The 10,061-nt window shown below is 43.8% G+C and overlaps 1 long non-coding RNA gene across 1 annotated transcript; it reads left to right on the plus strand.

Moving 5' to 3' along the window:
* The first annotated feature begins 2,147 nt into the window (after nt 1–2,147).
* Nucleotides 2,148–8,455, plus strand: LOC120399333. Its single transcript, XR_005595097.1, has 3 exons — nt 2,148–2,234; nt 6,770–6,880; nt 8,092–8,455. It is a non-coding gene; the product is annotated as an uncharacterized LOC120399333 (long non-coding RNA).
* The last annotated feature ends 1,606 nt before the right edge of the window (nt 8,456–10,061 follow it).

Here is a 10,061-nt window from a genome sequence, read left to right on the forward strand (position 1 = left end):
CGCGAGACCTCTCCGGGCTGCCGGTCTTCTACAAAGACCTCCTCCGGACCTGGAAGCTCTTTTCAACTACCAGGTCCGTGGCGGCCACCGTGGGGGTTGGTCTCCTCGCGGAGCCCCTGCTACACAACCCCCAGCTTCGTGTGCAGGTGGCGGAGTCCCCCGCAGTGCGCCAGAGGCTGGTCTTGGCGAGAGTCACCAGGGTCGGAGACCTCCTGGACTACGACCGGGGAGACTGGCTGGATCCCCTGATGCTCGCTCAGCGCTTGGAGCTCTCCAGACCTCGTACTCCCCGGCGCGTACTTCAGGAGGTGAAGGCCGCTTTACTGCCTGCTGCTCGGGCCTACCTCGACTGGGTCCTGCGAGAGGGCACGCCCCGCCCACCTTCCACCCCAGGCCCCGTGAACCTTTTTATTGGGCCCCTGCCCCGTGGACCCAATCGGCCCCCTTGCCCTTTCGCTGCGAGCCGGCTGCCCGATCTGCAGCTGGTTCTGTTCCAGACCACGCCAAGAAAACATCTGTACACGCTCATGCGCCACACTCTTCACCACCTCACCCTCGCGTCCCGCCCTGATACAAAATGGCGGGACCTCCTGCCGCCTCTTGAGGGTGAGGAGCCCCGGTGGGCCAGCTTGTATTCTGCCCTGGTCCCGAGGCCCGCCGGAGATGTCAGTTGGCGTCTCCTTCATGGGGCCGTGAGCACGGGCGTGTACTTGGCGCGGTTTAACCCTGTCCCCAACACCTGCCCCTTTTGCGGCGTGAAGGAGACCCTGGCGCATGTTTATTTAGAGTGCGCCAGGTTGCAGCCCCTGTTCCGGCTCCTCTTGGATCTCCTCTTGCATTTTTGGTTGCACTTTTCCCCTCACCTGTTTATCTATGCACTCCCCATCCGTGGCCCCACAAAGTCGCGGGATCTCCTTATCAACCTCCTAGTGGCCCTGGCCAAACTAGCCATCTATAAAACCAGGGAGAGGAGGTTGGCTGACGGGATTTCCTGCGACTGTGGGGCCTATTTCTGCTCCTCCGTCCATTCACGCATCCGGGCAGAGTTCCTCTGGGCGGCGTCCACTGGCTCCCTTGACGCCTTCGAGGAGCAGTGGGCGTTGTCCGGGGTTCTCTGCTCGGTGTCCCCATCAGGTTCCCTTTGTTTAGCCCTATGACCTCAGTCCCGATCCTGTTTTTTTTCATTGGTTGTCCCATGTAATTAGTTAGTGTCCCGGACCTGTGGATCCTCCCTTTAGGCTGGGGGGAGGTCCTTTAGCAGTGGGCGGGCTTCACCCGCCCACTTCCTGGATACTAATAGGACCAGACTCCTGTGCCCCACTGGCCTGGGTCTGTCACACTATATATAGGTAACATATATTCATTCTCTCCATGTGACTGATGGGTTGCCAATCTGCAAGTCAAAATTACGCCAGATAGTGATGTGATGGTGCTTTTAACTTGAGTTGGCTGGCCAGAGGAGAGGGAGAGGTGGAAACTCAAATGAGCACAACTCACTCAACTGCTTACACAACCACTCTGCCACATGGACACAGGCTAGCTTGAGTGCTGCTAGTCTTCCAGTGCCTTCTCACAATTATGCCCTGCAAATACCCCAAAAGTTTTCCCACAGTTTGCTGGGAAAGAGTTCACAGAGCAGCTCAGCTTACCTCAGTGCTAAGGAGCAGGGGATATGCCCCTAGGAGTCTTAGCCCTACACATAAGTGTGCACACTGCCAGTGTGGACATTGCAACTCGAATGTTATTCCTCAATGTGGTTGCTCTCACTTGAGAAGAGTAACTCAAGTGTAGGCAACTTGAATTAATTCTGAAGTGAAGATTACCCAGGAGACTGAGTGCTTAGAGATGGGCCCAGACAGTCACTAGACCCAAAGAACTCCAAAACTGGCTGATGTTGAAATTTGAACCCAGATACAGATCTGAATTTCTCAACTGAATTTTATCTATATAATTGGCTGAACAAACACCTGAGCACCTTCTGTTTTTGTTTGGCAGGCTTTTTTAAAATCAAATGGTACATTTCTGAAGTTATTTCTCTTGAGGAATAAACTAAAGCCTAATGAGTGGGATTTGCTAAACTTAACTTCTAAAGAAATCTTTAAGGTGGTGAAGGCTACTTTAAAAGCAGGTTCTCTCTTTTACAGATTGGACCATAATGGAAGCACAGGAAGTACAGAGTAAAAGGAATATTTCTAGAATAACAAACTTTAGAAAGGGGTCACCAGAGAGACAAGGTGGGTAAGGTAATATCTTTTATTAGACCAGCTTCTGTAAGCTTTTACCTACTTCTTTCTTCATGCGCTGATCTACAGACCATAGGTTAGACAGATGATGTAAGAGCTGAGCTTCCTTTAGCACCGTAGGGAATTTTGGGAACTTTCACTACTCCTTCCCTCTCCTCCCCCACCCCAAAGTGGAACCTGTGCTGGGGCACAACCCCACAGTAAGAGGAGCATGTTTCAGAGCTGAGCTTGCCAGGCCTAAGAGGCCAGTCAAGTAAAGGAGTAAATCTTACCAAAGGGATGGACAGGCTATGGCTTAGGACTGGAGGCAGAGGATTCTCAGAAGTAATGTGTTACCTGGGAATATCTGTTGTATGTATCCAAAACTGAGAACTAAAAAATCATGGTCATGGTTTAGCTTTCTTAAACACTGTGACTGTTTGCTTACTGAGTACTTAAAAGGCCCTGGATAGTGTTGGACTTTGTTCATAATGCTGTAGTCTCTCCTCCAAGTATGTTTTTTTAAAATGTGTTTTTTTTTTTGAGTTCAGAAGAGGAGAGGTGGCAACTAGCCAGCACTTTGGCTGCTTGGGCAAAGAGCTAATCTTTGAGCATAGTCCATGCTGCAACCAAGACCACATCATGTGTCCAGTCTGTCATAATATTTATTCACAACATATTTGTGTGTGACAGAGAGAGAGATTTGAATCTTCATTCAGATGAGATCCAGATCTCCATTTATTTGAACTGGGCCTATAACACGTGGCTCCAAAAGGCCTACAGGAAAGAGCTTTGAGGAAAAATGCTCTCAATTTTCCACTAATGCACTCAGAGTTCTAATGGCTGAGTGAATTAATAAGTAATTAGGTTAACTTCTCAAAATCTATGGGTTAGAAGTTAGTTTTCACCTACACATTTTGCAGACATTATTAAGTAGATCTCTTGCCCTTTACTGGCATATTATTCTAATGTACATGAATTTGACAGACACCCCATGTTGTCTCTGAATTGTGGTCTTCTTTTCTTCCTCTCGTCCTGTAACTATAAGAATCTTTCTTCTCTGTACTGATTAGTACACAATGATCAACCATGGAGATCAGTGTCTGGTGAAGTCTGTCTCAAGGCACGCTACCTGCCTTTAACTGCTAGGCCTTGAGAATATCATTTCCAATATATATACATATCTCCTTACATGTTATCCACAGATACACGTCACTAAGATTATGGTGTGATGCAGGCTTTCAGTGAAAACCTTACATGACACTTCTTTGGTGAACTAGAAGGTGAATTCTACACCGGGGGATCCCTTTAACACTTATGCACCCCTGTACTGCCTGCCAGCTGGCATCAAGAAGTCCTTGGGTTACAATCTCCTATTCTCACCACTATACAGACTCTCCCATTACTGAAACCCCTCATGGCTTTTTAAAAAGCAAAGGGGTCACAGCTCCAGGTTGTTTCCACAAATTGCCCATTGGCTGAAAATGGGTCGGATTAAAAAAGCTGACCTTATGCTGGCTGCAAAGCTGCTTCAAACAGTAACAACTTGGGCTTTACATCTGCACCCCCTGTTTGCAGTTGGGGTTGCACAGGTGCAGGTACTGTAACCTATTTAGAGCAGTCTCATAGGGTTCCACAAAGGCTCTGTTTATAATGTTTACTGAACATGCCTTGAACAGAAATCCTTATTAATTCCTTATGGAAAAATTATCTATGGTAGGGCAGAACAAAATAGGAATAAAGCCAATAAGGGGGTCTCTAGAAATTACTTTAGAAACCTATAGAAGTCAGTGGAGACTGTTAACCTTTTAAAAGCCTTTTTCAAACATATTACAGCATTCTGGAACCGGTATAATTTTCCATTAAATGCCATAAAATGGTTCAGAAGACTAGTTCCATTATACATTTCATGCAAGTGTTTGGACCATTCCTGGACTTTGAAGATGATTCTGTTTGTTCACGAGTCTTTTTGTGAATGCTTTATAAACTGCTTGAATTTATAACTATTTACAGAATAATTTATGTTCATCTGTATATTGTTTGCAAGCAGTTTACTGGGCATTTCATAGTTAAAGATTTAATCGGTGTTTTGTTAATTTTGATTACCATATGATCATATGGTATGTGATCCCTTATTGGAATATCATAACTGTTAGAATCAGATTTCCAGCACAAATACTTGTGTTCAGGCATTACAAATTCACTTTCTGTAGTTTTGCCCTCTAAAATCAGCTCTTTATGTGTACATTGATTGTAATCTTAGTTGCTAGAAGATTTGTGGAAATAAAACACACAAGGAGAAAACAAGCAAAGCCCATTGAGCTTATTATTTAAAATCTACAAAATACTTCCAGAGATTGTCCGGGAACATTCATTCAGTGTGAGAGGTGATCATTATGATGTCTGACCTTACACATAGGAGTGGATATGGCATCTCACACTGTAATTCCTGCAACTCACACTGTAATTCCTGGATCAAGCCCAGTGACCTTACTTTAGCTGAAAGCACAAACTTTTAGAAATTCTATCCAATCTTGATTTAAAGATTTTAAGCAATGGACAATCTATCACATGCTTTAGCAATCTTCTCTACTAGTTAATTACACTCACTTAAAATATGTATGCCTTATTTCCAGTTTTAACTTGTTTAACTTCAATTCCACCCAGCTGTAATCAAGAATAACTTTTCAATCATAGTTCCCATGGACTACATTGCCTAGAAACATCAAACAACACTGTCTCTGTTTGTGTCCAACATTGTTGTGTTCTGTAATATTATTGTCAAAATGAATTGTTGAGTGAATAAATATAGACTCCAGTTTTCACAGCCCTCTAATGCTTTTGGACACCTATATTGCCAGGAATTTAGGCTTTCAAATACTTTTGGCAGCTTTGAAAAGCTCAGCCTCAGTGTTCCCACAACAAAAAGAAAAACAAAACAAAAAACAAACAAGCATCTCCTGACAACTTGAGGATTTTCTTTGCCATTTCCAGTATTCTATTTTCTCAAAAGTTTTGCATTTTAAGAGGATCTAATCCACATACTATGGAATCGCTCATGGGTTTACTCGGGATAGTACAGATAATAGAATATTTAATATGATTTAAGGGTGAAATCCTGGTTCCATTGAAGTAAACAAGGAAACTCCCATTGACTTTGTTAGAGCCAGGATTTTATCCTAGGGCTCTATTGTACATACGGTTCAAGAACTCTTAACCTAGAAGTCCTTAATTTTCTACCAGACAAACACGGCACAAAAAAAAATGTTTACTAATTCCTTCTGAATTCTTTGAGCATTATAGATTGCTGCCCAGAGAACATAACCCTCCATCTAAATCAGAGAACTTAAAAGTTCCAGGAAATGTGGTCAAGATTCTCAGAACTACAACTGATTATAGGTGGGGCTGGAACTGGCACCTATTATTAAGGTTGCCCAACACTTCCATTATAAGACCCTTTTTTCAGTTGCTTATAATTTAGACAAACTTTAATCATTTGGGCTGAAATTTTCCATTCCAGGTGTCTGCCTCATTCTGAAAATTTTGGAAAATTTCTGTCAAAAGGGGTCATTCATTTCTGAACACTAGGGGGAAAATAAGGTGTTTTGCCCGGGCTTAAAAAATTTGGGTTACCTTTTCTTTAAAAAGCTCGAGTGCTCCCATGCTTTGCAGCAAGGAATTGAAACTGGGCAAAGCTGTGGTCTTTGTGTCAGGGATGTGCTCAAATCTGCCTGAGTTACATGCCTTTGAAAAAATACATATTGTACATGATCAGAGTCCTTCAATTTTTAGAAGCAAGATGACCCAAAGTTTCTGTGCCCACTGCACTTGCTTCAGCCTGGGACTGAGCAGGACTGCCCCTGCAGTTGTGGGTAGGGTTGCCAACCCTCCAGAATTGTCCTGGAGTCTCCAGGAAATAAAGATTAAGCTTTAATTAAAGACTGTCATGTGACGCAACCTCCAGGAATACATCCAACCAAAATTGGCAGCCCTAGTTGTGGCTGAGGGACATGGCAGTTCCAAGCACTGGAATTGAGAGCAAGAAAGTAATTTAAATGATCCCCTGCTGGGCCCTGGCAACATGGGGGAAGAAGCTGCCTGATTCAAAGGCAGAAGGGACAAAAGACCTATGGGGGGCGGTGGTGGGGGTGATGGTGGGGGAGTAGATTTGCGACACCAATCCTGGGGGAGATGGAGGAAACTAGGACTGGAGGCTGGCAGTGGGTGGGAAATGGAAAATGGACTGAGGGTTGGGGTTGTGGTGCAGGTGAGACAGAGACTAATAATGGGAGGTGGAGGGTAGAGACAAAGAGCCAGTGAGATTGGGGGTGGGGGGAGAGCGAAGACTGATCTGATGAGGAGCTCCTGACAGGAGGAGTTTGTGGGTGATCCAGGGTGCTGGGGGAGAACTGGGACTGACGAGGCAAAGAGACTGGGACAAGGAACCAGGGCAGGGAGGAAGTGAGGTTGGACGTGGAGAACCCTCCATCTACACAGAGGACTGGCTCCTTTTACATCCATTCTTACCTGCCTGTTTCTGATTCCAGGGCATTGCAACTCTGTAGGAGCCACTATTCCAGGGATCATAAACTTGTTCCAACTTTCAGGATGGAGGTCCCCTGGGGAACCCATGTCACTACTAACACAAATACTGCCATGTGATTATTACTGTCCATGAGGAATTTAATCCATCACAAGTTAATGGACTCAGTACAGGAGTAACTGGATGAAATTCTCTGGCCTGTGTTACAGAGGAGGTCAGACTGGATGATCTAAAAATCCCTTCTGATTTTAAAAATCTATGAATCCCCATGGCATCAGTTGGGTAACAGTTCATGCCAAGGGCTTATTCCCTAGCCATATCCTCAGCTGCAGATCTGGAGGGTCTCTGTGGGGCTTTTTGAAGAGCCCACAGGAGAAGTAGGGAAGGATGCTGCAGAGGTAGCACTCCCTCCATCAAGGTTCCCACTCAGGGATCCACCTGTTTCACTCCCTGAGCCTTTATGGATGGAGGGAATAATTTGAACTCATGTGGTTAGGTAAGAATAGAGAATGGATACATATTTTCAGTTAAGGTTTTTGATCATGTACTGCATGCATAGCAGTAAGATATCAACATTTATCTGGTAAATAATAACAAAAAAATAAATTGGGGGGGGGGAAGTCCCATATTAAACATATGAGCAGCTGCTGGATTTAATTAGGCTTTGGTTGCTTTGAAGTGTGGTTGTAAATTGCTCTGGATTTTCAGCTGGCCTTTAGCTGTTGGAAACTGGAAGGACAACTCCATGAACGCTTCGGCAAGGGAAAACTAGGGCACAGAAAACAAGCTTTGTGTCAGGAAGGCTGTGGTGTTTTTTTAATTGTCATTTCTGGCACCAATGCAGAAAGGGTTAAAAAAATGGTTCGACTTAACACACATGTCCAGCTTTCAGCAATTAACAGCTTCTTCAGTGAAGAGCTTTGAGGACACTCTGCTTGTGTTCAACGGCAGTGCAGATGGAAAAAATTGTACTGACCCCAGTCAGCTGCAGCAACAAGATGAAATGCGGGGGTTGGGGCATTGTAAGTTTTCTTTCTGCATCCTGTCGGGGGTGCCACATGTCTAATGTTTTAACTTTTATAACCTCGTGACATTCCTTCCTTTTAATGAAAAGGAATTAAAAAACCAAAACTTCACCACAACCTCTTGAGAGCACATGGATTGCATTTCGCCACAGTAATCACTTACTGCAACAGGAGGCTGTGGTACCAGTGGGATATTAAACCCTCTCATGTGGCTGGAGCAGACTTGGCAGGGGGGGCAGAAAAAAATTACAAAAACATTTTCTCATCTCCCCATTTCCCCTCCTTTCTTTTTTTGAACCAGAATTTGAAAATTCATTGAAGCTTTGACATTTGAAAAACTTCACCCAGCTCTAGTCTGGGTTATATTAACTCTTGTATCCCTGACCCATGTCAGGGGATGGGGAGCCAGGACATGAAACCAGTCCCTTACCAGCATTCCTGTATGTCCGCCTGTGTGTACAGCTAAACGAAATGAACGAAGACACTGGCAATCTGTTTCTTTAGGACATCCAGAGTACTACTGAGAATGTTCTTGTGATGAAAGGTAACGAACATCACCTTGGTCACTGATCGTGGAAAAACACCCTGAGCAGCAAATACAGGCTCCAGGCCACCTCGGTGGCCAAAACAATACTGTTTCAAGAGTGAGTGGCTATATGTACAGAAAGCCATTGAACTTCAGAGATGGTAGTTACTGACAGCTGTCTAATAAAAGGCAGGATGATACGCTTGTGTGTTGGGGTTTAAGAGTGTCTTCCTCCTAGACCTTGACATGTGCATATTCTGTTAACTGGCCATATTAGTTTTTGTGTATGTGTTCAGTTGATAAGTTTTATGGGATCTACTGATGAAAAACTATATGAGAACAGGTGGCTATTATTTGCATTTAATATTTCTTTTTAAAAGATTTAACTGTAGCCACTGGAGTCAGTAGTTATCAACCACTTGTCATGTGGAAGAGTTAAACCTTCTGTAATCGTGACCCATGTCATCTGACCAGAGCCAGGAAATGAAGGCCATTCTCCTAACAGCACAGATTTATTACATTTATTCACCCTTCCTTGCTACTGCCTCTCTCAGTAGCAGACATGCCAAACCTGTGGAAAAAAACACAGAAACTGGGCTTGTTTTTGGCTTAACTGGCTTGTGAGTCGCTTGTTGGCTCGTTATAGCTTCTTGCTTCTTTCTTTTTTTTTTTGATCGTCTCCCGGCAAGCAGGGGCAAGGGGGGAGAGAGTCAGGGATGCACAGTGGGCCCACCACAGTCCCAGACTGCACACCAGGGGGATCTAATCACATAGAGTGTTGGGGATCTTTGGATTGACTTGTCTGGGCCTTGTTTTGAAATGGGATTAGCTTGATTTTTGGCTTATTGTGAAAGTCGGGGTGCTTATTTACCGTGTGAAAGTTGGCAACCGTGCTCAGTAGTCCCTTATCTGCTTTGTATGATCATTTTCTCCCCATAACAGTTACTTATCACACATATACTTTACTGAGACTGTTGAACATTACAATGGCAAAATACAGTGAATCAGTAACATGAATTATTTGAAAAAATGGTGTATGTTGTTCAGCCTGAAATTATGTGGTAAAGGAGGCTGTAGTTAGGGGTGGAAGAAATGAATGGAAATAACAGTACTCACATTTTCTTGTAAAATTCAGATTTCTTTGATTTTTTTTTTAATTTCTTGATGTCTATTTTTTTAAAGTCATCATACCATACTGTGCACTTTCATAGAACAGTTATTCAGTAAATGGTTTCCTGAAGTAAAATACAAACTTACAAGAAGTGCTGATGGTGCGAACACCTGGTTTTCTAATAACTTTTAAAGCAAAATATTATTTGGTGGTCTCTAAGGTCTATAATGTTGATTTTTTAAAAAAGAGATTACTTCCCTGTGTAAAGTGAGATTGTAAATTATCATATTGAAAATGGTTACTAAATGTGGAACAGTCTCTCTTGAGTAAAATGAAACTTTAATTAATACAGCTAGAAGCCAAGGGGAGGGAGGTGGTGTGTGGAGGGCTGGTAACAGTGCAGTGTGCAGGGCGAGTCAGTATAAGATGAAAAGAAGTAGGGCAAAAGTATATGGAACTAAGAAGTCTGCTAAACCCATGACAGGGCTGTAGCAAATGCACTCTGGGAAGTGAAGCCTTATAATTCTAATGGATACTACAGAGAGCCCCATCTACCAGAAGTTTTTCCATCTCACACTGTACTTCGGGGGAACCAGACATTTCCTAGTCCCTCTGAAAATCCCTTGAAGTAAGT

Source organism: Mauremys reevesii, linkage group 2, assembly GCF_016161935.1.
Source record: "Mauremys reevesii isolate NIE-2019 linkage group 2, ASM1616193v1, whole genome shotgun sequence".
Lineage (NCBI taxonomy): Eukaryota > Metazoa > Chordata > Testudines > Geoemydidae > Mauremys > Mauremys reevesii.